The sequence below is a fragment of the Euleptes europaea genome, chromosome 10 (genome assembly GCF_029931775.1).
Source record: "Euleptes europaea isolate rEulEur1 chromosome 10, rEulEur1.hap1, whole genome shotgun sequence".
Classification (NCBI taxonomy): Eukaryota; Metazoa; Chordata; class Lepidosauria; order Squamata; family Sphaerodactylidae; genus Euleptes; species Euleptes europaea.
This window is the reverse complement of record NC_079321.1, coordinates 46,643,227-46,658,785: the sequence shown is the minus strand read 5'-3', so window position 1 is coordinate 46,658,785 and position 15,559 is coordinate 46,643,227. Positions and strand designations below refer to the sequence as shown.

General features: G+C 43.6%; 1 protein-coding gene across 36 annotated transcripts in view; it reads right to left on the bottom strand.

Annotated features, from left to right (window-relative positions):
* Nucleotides 1–15,559, bottom strand: part of RIMS1 (regulating synaptic membrane exocytosis 1) — a 350,422-nt gene that overhangs the window by 56,227 nt on the left and 278,636 nt on the right. The gene's annotated exons all lie outside the window — the stretch shown is intronic.

Below are 15,559 nucleotides of genomic sequence, written 5' to 3'. Positions count from 1 at the left end.
TGTGTATAAGAAGACTTTGATAGACCATGCCTAGTTTGATTATGGAGTTTTATATTCCTGAAATATCTGTTATCCTGCTACTTCACAGAGAATCTCAAATTTTTATTATTTATACAATACTACCAGTATTCGTGTCATAGGCAAAAAATAATAATAGGCAGATCCCTCCCCCTAAGAGATTACAAACTAAACAAACAGTGAGGAAAACAAAGGAAAGGGAGGAAGAGACAAGTGATGACTATGCAATGTTGCAATTACATCTATTTGGGAATGGGATTAAGGGTTTAAACCAGTGGTTCCCAAAGTGGGTGGTACTACCCCCTGGGGGAAGTGGGATTACCAAGGGGGTGCTAAAAGGCAAGGGGAGCGGTAGGGGGGCACTGGAGGTGGGCTCTTTCAACCATGTAGTTCACTTATTTACAATTGATCAGGCTATGGCACCATGCTTACAAATGGCACTGCAAGTTTCTGTCTGTGCATAGAGATGATATCTGTTGAAACGACTGGAAGTTTTAATACATACGCCACTAGAGCTCTAGTAAGACCAGCATACCGCATTTTGAGAAACTGGCGTCACCTGTGCATTTGTCTCTATGTCATTTTTCTGATAAGCCCTTAACATAGTAGTATTGTGTGTAGTATTTATTTCCCTGTGTTCTCAGTTACTGAACCTCTTGATTATGAAGTGTGCTTTTTCACTATACGAGTGTTATTTTTGTTGTGTCCCTCGGTTACTGAACCTCTTGATTATGAAGTGTGCTTTTTCACTAGATGAGTGTTATTTTTGTTGCAGCGCACCCAATATCAATATTGCTAGGTTATATAAGGATTTAAAATTTCCCAATAACTGTTTTAAAAAGGGAAAACATTTGTTAAAAGGAAAAAATTAGGGGTAGAAGGGAAAATGTGAGAAATTGGGGAAAATTTAAGATGTAAATAATAACATTCTGCTAATGAGGAAAATTTTTGGTAAATAAACATTAATGTTGGGGGAAATTTGGGTACATTTTTGGGAATAATAATTTTTTAGATGAATCTGTCATGGTTAAGGGTGTCAAACTAGGATCTGGAAGATCCAGGTTCAAATTTCCACTCATGCCTTGGAAGCTTGCTGACAGCACATTCCTGAACTTTAAGGGCGAAAGCCCTTAGGAGGCCAGGAAGGTGCTGTGCCGGCATTAGGGCCTCCTGCGCCGGTGTCCAGGCTACTTACGCTGGCGTTAGTGGTGCCAATGCTGGCGGTGAGGCCTGGATGCCTGACTCTGGGTGCTGCCATGGCAGCGCCACCCAGGGATGCCAACGGAGCCTTCCACTGGTGTCCTACCAGCGTAAAGGCCTGCGCCGGCATTCTGGGGGTGTTCCGGCATCCCAGGAAGCGTTCCTGGGGCTGGCCAAGGGGAGGAGCTTCCATTAGGCAGCCTCCTGTCCCCTTTCGCCCTGGGTACGCTGGCATCGAGAAGAGCGAGGCTGTGCGTGTTTTTTAGCAGGCGCAGCCTCACTTTTCTCTATGGTGCGAAAAGCCCCATTGAAAAATTAAAAAGCCTTTAAAAGGCTTTTTTGAGTTTTCGGCGCCGAAAGCTCAGGAATGCACTTGAGTGACCTGGGGACAGTCACACACTCTCAGTCTAACCTACCTCACAGGGGTTTTGTGAGGATAAAATGAAGGAGAGGAGAACAATATAAACTACTTTGGGTCCCCATTAGGGTCTAAATGAATTAAATAATACATAAATAAAGAATTCAGAATTGCAGTAATAAAATGAAAGGGGGAAAAGCATTAAAAGGAGGCAATAAATTAAAATTGTCTTTTTTATTTTTTTAAGTTTAAGCCATTATTTTTCTTATTTTTGGGGGGGTGGGAAGGTTTTTCCAGGACCTTTTTCGGACTTTTTTTTTTTTTTTGTCTTCCTGGACTTTCCAGGATCTTTTATGTATATCAATTACTTCTGTTGAACATTTCAATGTATTATTCAGTATCCATAAATATATATATATTTCTATTTTCAGACATAGAAACACATATTCCCAGTCAAGGATTATTCCATGGGTGAATGAATTTTATAAAACTTGTAAATATGTAGCAATTCTGTACATAGATTTTACAAAAATATGCCCAAATTTCCTTCAGCATTTATAAATACATAATTTGTCATCTTATTACCAGATTTTTTATTATTATTTCCCTAAATCAGGGGTGTCAAAAATAAGGCCTGGGGCCAGATTCAGCCCGAGAGGTCTTATGCTGCTTGCAAGCCAACCAAGGCAGCCACCTCCCTCCCAATCTTGGCTGGCAAGCCCACAGCAGGCTCAGCAGCCAAGGCAGCCCCCCCACACACCCAAGGTATCAATGATCAAAGACTGTTAAAAGAAAATGCTGTAAGAGTGTTATTGTGTTAAGCATGTTTGTATTTTAAGTTTTTAAAAAGTAAAAAATATCATCAATTGGCTTTGCCTATGTCTTCTATAAAGTTTGTATCTCTAGTACCTGGCATTAAATTTTATGGTACACATCGCCCAGCCTGATGAAATGACATTTATGTTATTCCGGCCCTCATAATAAATGAGTTTGACACCCCTGCCCTAAATCTTCTTTCAGTTACCCATATTTTTCATCTTAGCCCCAAACTGAAGTTTGTTGGCTATGAAATGTCCACTGAGTGAGGTGCTTTTATGACCTATTTGACAGTGTTGTAGAATTTTTGAAGACATGAATGCTTTGCTCAGCGACGAACTCAAAGAGATCAGGCATGACATTGCTTATTTATCAGAACTTTATTTGCAAAGTTCAATTGAATGAATTTGCAGTTGCAAGGAAATGAGGTCAATTTTATTAAGGCCAAATCTGTTATCTCTACATTTATTTCAAAGCATTTCAAATGTAATATTAATCATAGCAAGCTATATCAATTTCCGAGCCTGTCTGAGCTAGAAGAGAAAGGTGGGTATCATGATGATAATTTGCAAAAAAATAAATAAAAAAAATTACTATTTGGATATGATGCATGAAGATATGTCTGAGTGATTTGAGGATCTCCTTTTGACGGAAATTCCAGATTGGGTGATTAAATCCATTTTCAGATACTGAGGAAGTTGGGGTAGCTACAAAATTACATGAAGCTGAAACCAAAGTTTAAGAAATTGTACCTACAATCTTGTTTACAGAAGGAAATTTATGATAACTATCCTACACTATGGACAGTGGTTAAGAAGCTCCTTGTTGCATTTCCAATATCCTATTTGGTGGAACGTAGTTTTAGTGTGGTCATCCAACTTCTCTCCAAGCAAAGAAATCAACTCTAGATTACGAAACTTGGTGATTTAAGACTCCTGCTCAGAGACTTTAAACTAGACATTGGGAAACTGGTATCATTTCATCAAGTCCATCCATTGCATTAAGAATTTAATGAACAGTGAAGTAGTTACTAAATGTGGTATGTAAGATTCTTCGTACATGTCTATAAGGCTTTGAAAAGCTGGTATCACTGGGTTAAGTTCATTACTTTTGTTGAATAAATTAAACGAAAAAGTTTCAATTAGCTTTGGAATAAATGTGCAATTAATAGTTACTGTTTTGAATATTATTATCTTCTTTAGTGGGTCATGCAAACCACTATTCTGAATAATGCCTTTTATAGGGAGCACCGGGAATGTGTTTTTGGAACCAAGGGGGCAGCGATCTGAGAAAGTCTGGGAACCACTGGTTGGAACGAAATTCCTCTGGGAAAAATGAAGTGTGATGTGGGATTTGGAGAAAGACACAGTATCACACAAATGTTCTGTGAACAAGTTCCATGTATAAGCAGCACCAAGGGAGACTGGGCACTACTATAAGAGATGGTAAGAGACTTCCAAGCAGGTGAGGGTTCAAGGTATCTGCATTGTGGCTTTAGTTTTGAATGGAAGTTATCAGGACTTTTACTGATTCTAGCAGATGCATGAAATGGATTTAGATCCTGATGGTTGGGCAGTAGAATCTGTATTGCTCTTTCGTTTTAAAACGTCATATGTGTATTTCATTTTCTAGCTACAAAATACATAGAAAAATCCATATAAACACCAAAACCATTCTTTGCCACACATTTTCTGCACTATGGCATGCAGCACATGCTTCCTTGAAAGTAATTCCCATTGTACTGACTGAAACCTATTCCCGAGTAAGTGGGCATAGATTTGCAGCCTAAAACATCGTCCAAAGGAGTGAATGTAGAGAAACTGGGCTGTTCATATGGAGTCTTTCCCGAACAGGTTTTTGTGATAATTACCAGAAAAACGTGAAGGGAAGATATATTTCCTCAGAAACAGGACAAGTTTATCCCCAAATGGGAGACACTAGGCTCAGGGCATAGGTTTGTATCTAAAGAAAAGCAAGCACAGCTCTGCAGAATGGAACTTACCTTACTCTTTCTTTCCAATGCAATCCACTGACCTTGCCCCACCCCCAATCTGCTCCCATTGGAACGAGTTTTAAAGGGTCAGGAAAAGTGCAGAGAGAAGAGTGTTTTTTTGGGGGGAGGGGGTCACATCCACTCTCTACCTGGCCTAGATGTGTGGTGAGGCAGCAGCCCTAGACCCAGTCTTCATATGAGTAGTGGTCAAATAATGAAAGGCAGGAAAGCTTGCATGTCAGTTAGAGTATCTCTCCTTCCCTTTTCACATGCCCTCTTCACTTCAGTGAACTCTAAACCACACAGCCAGGTATCAAAATAACAAATCTGAATAATAATAAATGTCATATTTGTAATCATTTTTGTTGTAATTATAAACAAAAATGACTTTAATTGTTAGGTTAAATAATGCATATTCTACACTGAGAACCATGAATATCCATTTGAAACATTCCACAATGCCACAAACTAAACAAGTGTACACTTTCAGAATACTTCCCCCCAGCTTAATTTTCTTTCATGAGGACTTATAAACATTTATGTCCAAATAACATCCATACCAAATAGGTGAGGATTATGACCTTTAGCTCTTAGTCCTTAAAATAATATTAAATAAAATATATTTTCACTTTTAACGGAGGTTCTGCTATCAGAAAACATAGTGATCTTTCATCCAGATGGTGCTATATAGAAGTGTCTGAATGGTCCATATTACCTGAACGAACACAGGCTGTAACCTAAACTCAGTAAGAGCTGGTTCAGATGACCACATCAGTTATGCATGGTGAGAAAATGGGACTGCATAGCATAGCAGATGAGGTGGCCCTTCAGATATGTGGGTCCAAGGCCATGAAGGCTATGTAGGTGATAACCTGGACCTTGATTGAACCCAGTAACTGATAGGTAACCAATGGAGTGACTGCAGAATTGGTACAACATGCAGTCACCTAGCTTCCCTTGTCTGAGCAAAGCCTTCTAAATGTACCACCACCTTGCAAAAGGGTAAGATTTATTTATTTACATTATTTATAGTTCGCCTTTCTCACTTGGACTTCAGGCAGATTACACAGTGTGAGTCAACACAATCAACAGGATGGGACATTCAATGAACAATGCAATAGGGGTTGTAGTACCACCTAGAAGTCTAAACATAGAATTGAAGCAAAGCATAAGTATTAACATGACACATTAAATGATGCAAAAATTACATAGTAGGATCCTAGTTTCAGCAAGCTATACACAATAGTATAGACCACAGTCCCTAATAATTTATCCAAATATCTTTGTGAAACATTTAATACAGTGTGACTTTATTGCCTGCATAGGAGTGCTCTCTTGAATAGTTTTGCATAGTTTGCAGAAAGCCATTGAGGGTTCTCAGGGCACTTTGGGAAGGCAGGAATGGTGACTGGTGGCCAGTTTAGAGGGAGACCGTAACCCTATAAAAGGACAGTGCCAATGATAGGCCAGGGAGGAGAGAAGGCGGAGGGTGTGAGATACTTTGTCTATAACGCCCAAAGATGGGAATAAAGAAGCAACTGGTGTTAAGTTCCCTCGCTCTATTGCTGAAGCCTTGCAAATGGACAAATATGGTGAGAAGGGACTTTCTGGCAGCCACAAAGGGGTACTGCAACAGATCCCCACAGAGTGGTGGAGAATGCTGGCACGGTGACTCCCGCAGTGAGGAGCCATCTACCCCACTGGGTGGAAAGGCAGACACCAGTGGTTACAACCCACCTCCTTCTAGAATCCCACTGGACCGTCTCCCCAGCCAGTGCTGGCAAACAGCAACAGTGATAGATTTGAGGACAACATGAAAAGTCCTGAGATGGATTTCACCCAGTTCGGGCAGTGGCTCGCGGACTGGGATGAACATCTCTTCCGAGATATAGCCCGACAATAGCAGGAGGTTCAAGAGATCAGAGTATGAGAATTACAACAGATGTCCAGGGTGGGCTGCAGATGGAGGGGCTACTTTGGCATCCAGAACCCCCCTATAGTCTCGCAATTACCTGCAGTACCGTTGACAAAACTCAGACCTGATGATGAGATTGAGGCGTTCCTGGAGGCCTTTGAGCTGAGGTCTCTGAATGGCCAAAGAAAAGATGGTCCTACATCCTGGGCCCCTATCTCACAGGCCCAGCCCTCGCCACCCTTAAGGCCCTACCTAAACTAGAGGCCACTGACTACAATCAACTAAAGGCCGCAATATCTGCAAAAAATCTGCTCTTTTGCTTGGAAAAAAATGGACCACCTTCGAGCCTTTGTGACAGCACTGCAGGAAGTGGCATGAATGTCCCCCCAAGTGGACCAGTGCCCGCCAAGTCACTGATATGGTGGTGTTGGAACATCTCCTTGCCGTGGTCCACCTGAAGGCCCGAGAGTGGATGTCCTATAATAAACCTGCCAACCTCCACAAGGCCACCAATCTGCTGGAAAATGCTATCGCCATGGAGGCCAGAGAGGGGCAGACCTAGGGTTTGGCCCATGGGGATTACAAAGCCAGGGAAAGAAGGGCAGACCTGACCTGTACCATGTATTCTGTGAGCAGCCCACCTCATCCACGCAGGGTCCCACTGTCCTCCAGTCCCCTGACTAAAGGCACCCAAACTCTGACTACAGGCTTCAATAGCCGGGAGGGAGCCCAAATATTGAAGGTGGCCCTCTCGGCCCATGTTACACCTGCAGAGGAGTATGATCTCAGGTGGGACGAGTCCCGGAAGTTGGAGCAGTTGGGGTCCACACTGCCTCCCCTATTGGTCGTGGTACTGCTGAACAGTTACAAACAATGAGCTTTCCTGAATAGCGGCAGTTCCATGTTTATGATATGGTCCCACATCCTGCTGGATTGCCCTCGACTTTGTGGCGCCGCTCCCTCGAACACCCAGGGGGTTCTGATACCTGTTGGTTATAGTGGACTATGCCACTTGCTATCTGGAGGCCATTCCCCTGTGGACAATGCAGGCAACAGGGGTCTGCAGGGCATTAATCCACCCCCCCATTTTGCTTTAACTCATGAGCTATTGTCAGGCCAGGTCACATCCTTCACCATTATCGTCACACAAGTATTGTATAAAACCTTTGGCATTAGACAGTTATTCACTTTGGTAGACCACCCCCAAACTGACGGGCTGGTTGAAGGATTTAACCAGACCCAAAAGGCCATGCTGCCGAAGAAACCCAATCAATGGGATCTATTCATGGACCCCATCCTTTTTGCCACCCAAGAAACTCCCTCAAACCTCAATGGTCTTTGCCCCCTTTGAATTGGTATTCGGGCAGAAGCCAAGGGGTATCCTTGAAGTAGTGGAGATGGCGTGGATGCCCAACGAACCTCATGAAGGTCTAGAACCACCAGCATATATGTGCCAACTACAGGCCTGGGAAACAGCCCTTCGTAATCTGGCCCAGGCACAGATGATCCAGAAAGACCAGTTTGACCAGGGCACAAAGGAATGAGTCCTAATCACCAGGGTCAGGGTGTTGTTGAATTGACAGGTTTTGGGGACCACAGAGAGGGACCCCTGGCAAGAGCTGTATGAGGTAGTGAAAGTGTTGGAGCCCATGTCTTACGAAGTGCAGTGTGGATCATCTCCACAGCATTGTAAGAGGCTACATGTAAACAATCTTAAACACTGGGTTGAAAGGAAGTCCAATGAGTGTGCCCTCAGTGGATCATCCAAGGAGCTGGCCGAAGGGGAGTTATCTTGGGGCCAAGGGCAGGGAGTTGAGCACCCAGCCCTGACAGGAACTAGACTCTTGGCAAAAAGCCCACCTTGAGAACTTACTGCAGGACTGCCACCCATGTTCGACCACAATCCCGGATGTACGTCCTGGGTTTCCCATAGCATTAGGACAAACCTGGGCCAAGTGGCCTAGGTGGTGTGGAGACTAATCCGCTGCCAATGCTGGGAAGAAGTCAAAGAGGAGGTGGAGAAGATGCTATGGATGGGTGTGATATAACCCTCACATAGCACCTGGTGGAGCCCCATAGTATTAGTGCCCAAGCTGGCAGGGAGCCTCAGATTCTGCTTGTGTTATAGAGAGGTTAATAAGGCGGCACAATTCAATGCCTACCCAATGCCATGGGCCGATGTCCTCATTGACCAGCTTAGGCAGTCCCAGTATCTGTCGGCTCTCGGCTTAACAAAAGGATACTGGCAAATACCCATGTACCCCTCTGATAAGGAGAAAACAGTGTTCACTAAACCCTCGGGGTTATACCAGTTCCAGATCATGCCCTTGGGACTCCACAGCGCTGCCACCACATTCCAATGGCTGGCAGATAAAGCTCTAGCCCAGTGTCAGGGTTTTCCCATTGCCTACATTGAAGACATTGTCATTGTCAATCCTGACTGGGAATCCCATAAATGGCACCTAGAGCAGGCCATCCGAGCAATCCCCACAGCAGGGCTGAAGATTAATCTGGGGAAAAGCCAACTAGGCTTCCGCAAGTTGAAGTACCTCAGATTCCAAGTGGTCCATGGTCAAATCCGCCCATTGCCGGAAAAAGTGGTGACATTGTAGCAGGCCCCCCAACTGCAGACCAAGAAGCACCTCTGTAGGTTCCTGGGCCAAGTTGGGTATTACAGGCACTTCATACCCCATTACACAACGTGTGCCAGTCAGTTGACTGACAGTCTGTGGATGCCTGAACCAAATCAAGTCCATTGGACTGAGATCTGGCTTCAGGCCTGGTGTGACTTTTGGGTGGCCCTTTCCCATTTTCTGGCCTTGCAGAATTTGGACTTCACCATGCCCTTCAATGTGTACACTTATAGTTCAAACACCAGCATGAGGGTGGTGTTACCCCAAGCCCTCGATGGCCAGGAATATCTGGTCATTTTCATCAGTCAAAAGTTACACCCAGCTGAATGTAAATATGCCACTGTGGAGAAGGAGACCTGAGCTGTGAAATGGGCCATAGGGGCATTTCAGTATTAACTCTGTAACAACCCATTTACCCTTGTCACTGATTCTCCAATGGTTACACCACATGAAAGACTGCAATGACTGAGTTATGAGATGGTATCTGTCTTTGCTCCCTTACAGCTTCACCATAAAGCACTGATGAGGAAGCCAACATCTGGACACCGACTATATGTCGCAGCTCTTTGACAACTCATCTACTGACACACCAGGGTGTGTTTCCCAACCCAGGGTGCTCCCTCGCCGCTTCACCATGGTGCTCCACATCCCGCCATACTGAGCGCAAGCTCTCTCATAGTCACAGATGCAGGCAGGGATGCCCAAACTCTCCTGCTTCTGGCAGCTTCCCTCGAGAGCGGGAATGGTTGGCAGTGGCCCACCTGAGACCCTGCACCCTCCCGAGGCCCCAGAAGCAGGTCAGACCCCCCCTTACTCCCCCAGAGCCTGACAACTCACCAGGAGAGCAGGAATGGGTGGCGGTGGCGGTGAAGCTCCTGGCCACAGATGGAAGTGAAGAGGGGCACAAGATCGTGAAGTTGCAGGCGAAAGAAGCAGCGGCAAGACGGCTGGCTTCCAACAGCTACCCCAAGGAGCTCCAAGCCTTGGAAGGGGTAGGGCTTGAGACACTGCAAACACTGAGACCTGGGCAGATCACCCCACCCCAGAGCCATCTGGCAGCCTGAGTGCCCAATAGACAAGCACCAACTGGCACAAGATGGGGAAAGCTATTGAGGGTTCTCAGGGCACTTTGGGGAGGCAGAAATGGTGACTGATGAGCAGGGTAGAGGGAGACAGTAACCCTATAAAAGGGTGGTACTGACAACAGGCCAGGGAGGAGAGAAGGTGGAGGGTGAGAGAGACTTTGTCTATAACAGCCCAAAGCCGGGAGTAGAAAGACAACTGGTGTTAAGTTCCCTTGCTCCATTTCTGAGGCCTTGCAAATGGACACCTGCCGAATAGGGTGAGAAGGGGCTTTCCAACAGCCACCCCAAGTGGGCGCCATGTCTGATCCTCACAGGTATGATCTACTGTATCAAAGTCTGCAGATAAGTCCAATAATAGCAATGAACCGGCATGGCCTTTGTCTACACTGAGATGGAGGTCGTCATCTAATGCTAGAAGAACTGTCTCTGTTCCATAGCCTGGCCTAAAGCCAGACTGAAAAGGGTCTAGAGTAGATGAGTTATCCAAGAAGATCTGTAGTTGGTCCACTACTCTTCTCTCAATCACTTTGCCAAGAAAGGGCAGGTTGGAGACTGGGCAATAATTAGCAGCAGCATTTTTCTGCAGGGATGGTTTTTAAAGTTGTGAACAGATAACCACCTCTGAGTGGCTGAAGGAAGTTGCCCTGAGCTGGTGACTTCTTTATAATAGAAACTAAGGGTTTGTTGATGTGGCCCTTACATGATTTTAGCAGCCAGGATGGGCAAGGTTCCAGAGTACAAGTAGTTGCCTTCACTGATCCTAGGATCTTGTTGACATCGATTGTGGAAACTGGGACAAAATGATTGATAGTTGCTTATACATGGGCATTCTCTGTTGTGGCTCCTACCTTGTGGAATGGCCTGCCTGAGGAGAAACACTGCTATCATTCTACAGATTGCATAAAATAGAATTGTTCAGGAGGACATTCTAATAAAGGGAACAGCAGTCTACACTGTTACACAGTTTATTATATTATCTTTCTGTAACTGCATAATTTTCCACTTTAATAATGTAATTTTCTGCATTGTTTAAGATATATCATACTTCTTTTACATTGTTTTGTACTTTTTATAACCCTAGTCCTATTGCACTGTTTATTGGATGTCTTATGGTGTCTGAAGGCATTATTTTGTATTGTGTATTCCTCCTTTAGTCTCAGTAAGAAAGGCAGGTTATAAATAAAGTTAAAAAAAGAAAAATACTTTGAAATAGAGGCTTGTTTGTCCTTGATAATTGAACACATGAACACCTGAAGCTGCCTTATACCGAATCAGACCCTTGGTCCATCAAAGTCAGTATTGTCTACTTAGACTGGCAGCAGCTTTCCAGGGTCTCATGCAGAGGTCTTTCACATCACCTACTTGCCTGGTCCCCTTAACTGGAGATGCCAGGGATTGAACCTGCGACATTCTGCATGCCAATTCTGACACCATAAATAGCAAATAAGGAATATTTACTCCTGGAATGACCAGTCTTTAAACCAACCAACCAACCAACCAACCAAATAAACAAGCACCTTCCATACAGAGAACCCAAACCAAAGATGGACAAGATTAAAACTGAAAGGCAGCAGCATTGATTCTTGCGACTGGTGGGAAACCACTCTCTTTCTATGAAACATATACAAATCGGTCTAAATGTGGGGGGGACTTTGAAATCTTCCTGGCCACAGTGATCATTTTAAGAAAGGCAACAGAACAACACTGCATACATCAAATGGAGAACTAGATAAACTCTTCATTACCAAATTTAGGTTTGGGGAAGGAAATCTGTGCACAACTAGGGAAAAATAAGAGTGTCTGCACTTGAAACTCATCATATTTGAAGATGAATGGAGGTCTTCAGCTGTTAACTGCAGGAGATACTTGCTAAGCCCATCACTTGTCTCTTCAGAGTATTTGGGTTCTGCCTTATTTACTCTATCCTGCACAAATCTGAATTACGGCAGGAATTGACTTTGACAGGGTTGATATCAAGGCAAAAGATCTTCCAGGTAGACCCATACATTTTATTGATTGTCAGTGCTCTGACAAAGAGAGAATGCTACCTTGTCTGAGGACTCTGGGTCCTAGTACACTTCCTCTTTAGTTGTCGAGTAGCCTCAGAATTTACAGATTTCGATTGGCAACTGGGCCTTTTTGTAAGATATTCATTTCTAATCACAGCCTTAAAGTGGTGACCTGCTCAACTCCAGTCAGTACAAGACAAGATCATTACAGATGAGAATGCAGCACAGAGTGCTGAAAAACAGGCCTTTTTCTCTAAAGGCCAAGAGATCCACCTGTAAATTTCAGACTTTTAACTGTGTCTTTCAAGGTTTATAGCTTAAGGGATTATTTGTTTGGTTCCAGATCTTGATGGTTTTTCCAGTTCTCCTGAGAGATGAGAATATGCTTCAGATGTGAGTGGCCTTGATTGCAGTTAGATGTAGATCTGCACAGGTGAACTGTAGTCTAATTCGTACAGGCCACTGCACTCAGGTTGTCTGCCTGAAGCAGAGCATTCTCCCTGGAGGAGGTGAGTAAATTATTAGACAGCCAGTCATACTGCTTGAAGGCCACTGATATGAAGATATTGGCCAAGAAGGAACCACCTGACTTAAAACAGAATTGGATTCCTGAGTGGTTTCCTGCCCATTCATACTGGCATCAGTAACTAAGACACATCTGCCACTGGCACTGGTCAAATGTTCTCACCAAGTCAAGGACCTTTTTTTACTTGAGATACTTTCCAATCATATTTTTTTACAAACATGTCCTGATAAATGGACAGTATACTCATCCATGAGAGCCAGTTTGGTACAGTGGTTAAGGTATGGACTAGGATCTGGGAAACCCGGGTTCAAATACCCACTCTGCCATGGAAGCTTGCTGTGTGGACTTGAGCCAGTCACACACTCTCAGCTTCAACCCTGGCAAGTATTTGGATGGCAGACCTCCAAGGAACACCAGGGGCGTGACATGGAGGCAAGCAATGGCAAACAACTTCTGAACGTCTCTTGCCTTGAAAACCCTGCAGGGTCACCATAAGTCAGCTGTGACTTGACGGTAAAAAATAAACAATTATATATATATATATATATACACACACACACACACACACACACACACACACACACACACGATGACTGAGAGAAAAACATAAGTGGTAAATCACTGAGCTGGGAATAATCCATACATAGGTTCTTGTAGGTTATCCGGGCTGTGTGACCGTGGTCTTGGTATTTTCTTTCCTGATGTTTCGCCAGCAGCTGTGGCAGGCATCTTCAGAGTAGTAACACTGAAGGACACCTGCCTGCCACAGCTGCTGGCGAAATGTCAGGAAAGAAAATACCAAGACCACGGTCACGCAGCCCAGATAACTTACAAGAACCAATGAACTCTGACCGTGAAAGCCTTCGACAATATTTTTTAATCCATACATACATCCATACTTTCTGGAAGAGCACAGAAGATACTTTAGAGAACCTTAATTTGCCTTGGTTTAGACAGAAGCACAGATTAAAACCTGAATTAATTGAACAAATTAGTACAATAAACAAACCTATAAGTAACTTTAGTGCCTGCATCATACATAGGGTTGCCATTCATCCACTGGAAGTTGGGAGATCTCCCAGCCCCAGCAGGCCTTCTCCACTGGTACTCCAGCAGCCAGCAGGTGAATGTTTTTTGTTTTTTTTTAAATCACAGTTGATGACAGTGTGACATCACTTTTGGGGAAAACCAAAAGTGACATCAGTCCTCTCTAGGAATCCATCAATTCCTACAGAGGCACGATGTCACTGGAAGGGAAAGAAAAGCATTTCAGTTTTAGGGGTTGCAGAAGACATTGAATCTGTAAAAAATAATAATAGTTTACTATTCTGCAATGGTATGAGGTTCCCAAGGCAGCTCATTGAATTTTACATTAAGAACAATGAGGACTTCTAGAATGATCTTTCTAGGGCATCAATGAGAACAAAATTAGACAGCAATCCAAAACATCTTATATGGAAGTAAATTAAAACTGAGATGCCAGTATAAGGGTGTCTTTCAGTTTTGTAATTTGGGGAAAGGATGCACAGTATAGAAAAACTATATAATGACAAATTAAAAGAAATAAATTAATGACCCACTTGAATCCAGAAGCACCTTAAAGACTAACAAAATTTCTGGCAGGGTATGAACGTTTTGAGTCACAGCTCACCTCTTCAGATACTCCAGCAGCCAGCAGGAGAAAGATTTTTTTTTTAATTACAGTCGGTGACAGAGTATCTGAACAAGTGAGCTGTGACTCATGAAAGCTCATACCCTGCCAGAAATTTTGTTAGTCTTCAAGGTGTCACTGGACTTTTGCTCTTTTCTACTGCTACAGACAGACTAACATGGCTACCCATCGTGTTGAATCTTTACGTTTACAGTAAGGACCAAACATGCCGTAAGTATTTAAAGCTCTCCCAGAACCCCAATTCATAAACATTCAGTACTAAATACTGGAGTGTTTTTTTGTTTATTATCCATGTTTGTTTATTATCCCTAATGTCAGTGGAGTACATAGTCCCATACTGCTTGCTCTAGTCACCATCCCACTGCTACTATCTCCACTTTCAGTCTCTTGCCACCACATACACACGGGAATCACATGCATACAATCTAAGATGCCACTGAATACCTCCTTGTTGGTTCATCCTCAACCCTTCCTATTTGTTCCCAACTGAGTAAATTAATTTCCAGTATCTGTCACACTCTAGCATAGGTCCTGAGGTAACCTGAAGGGTTCTTGCACTTCTACATTATATTCTAGGTTTGTTTAAAGGTCCTGCAGTGAACTGAGGGTGTGCAAATTCAGTTCTCCTGTTAGTGTTTTCCTTTTCTCCTGGGGTCTGCTCTAGTTTCTAACTGAGAGAGGAAAAGCTACGGATAGTGTTTGAGATTCTTTTTCTTCACGATGGAAAAGAAGTATCTCCTCTGTATCAGCATTTGATTTGTTTCTCTACATTGTCTTATAATGGAGCACATATATCAGTCCTGTTTACCACTGGGAGAAAACTAATACTCATTCTATGTATCATGCACCATGCAAGTTCATACAACATACACCACTCATAAAGCTATCCTTAGCTCACCATGTATTGTGGCCTTCCAGGATTCTGATAACCTCATTTTTGTAGTCCTAAGCTGGGCAGTGCCCTGACCTGGATGGCATGGGCTAGCCCGATCTCATCAGATCTTGAAAGCTAAGCAGGGTCAGCCCTGGTAAGTATTTGGATGGGAATGCCAGGGAATGCCAGGGTTACTATACAAGAGGAAGGCAATGGCAAACCACCTCTGTTAGTCTCTTCCCTTAAAAACCCTACAGGGTTGCCGTAAGTCAACTGTGACTTGATGGCACTTTACACACACACAGCTGGGCAGTAAAAGGAGGAAAACATTAAGGTACTGGGGGTCGCCATAACTAGTGAGCTATCCTATGAAAGCAATAAACAATAAATAGGCTTATATGAGCACAAAAATGGCACAGCAAAACACTAATCAATTACTTCTAGAGGTTGTTCAATTTGA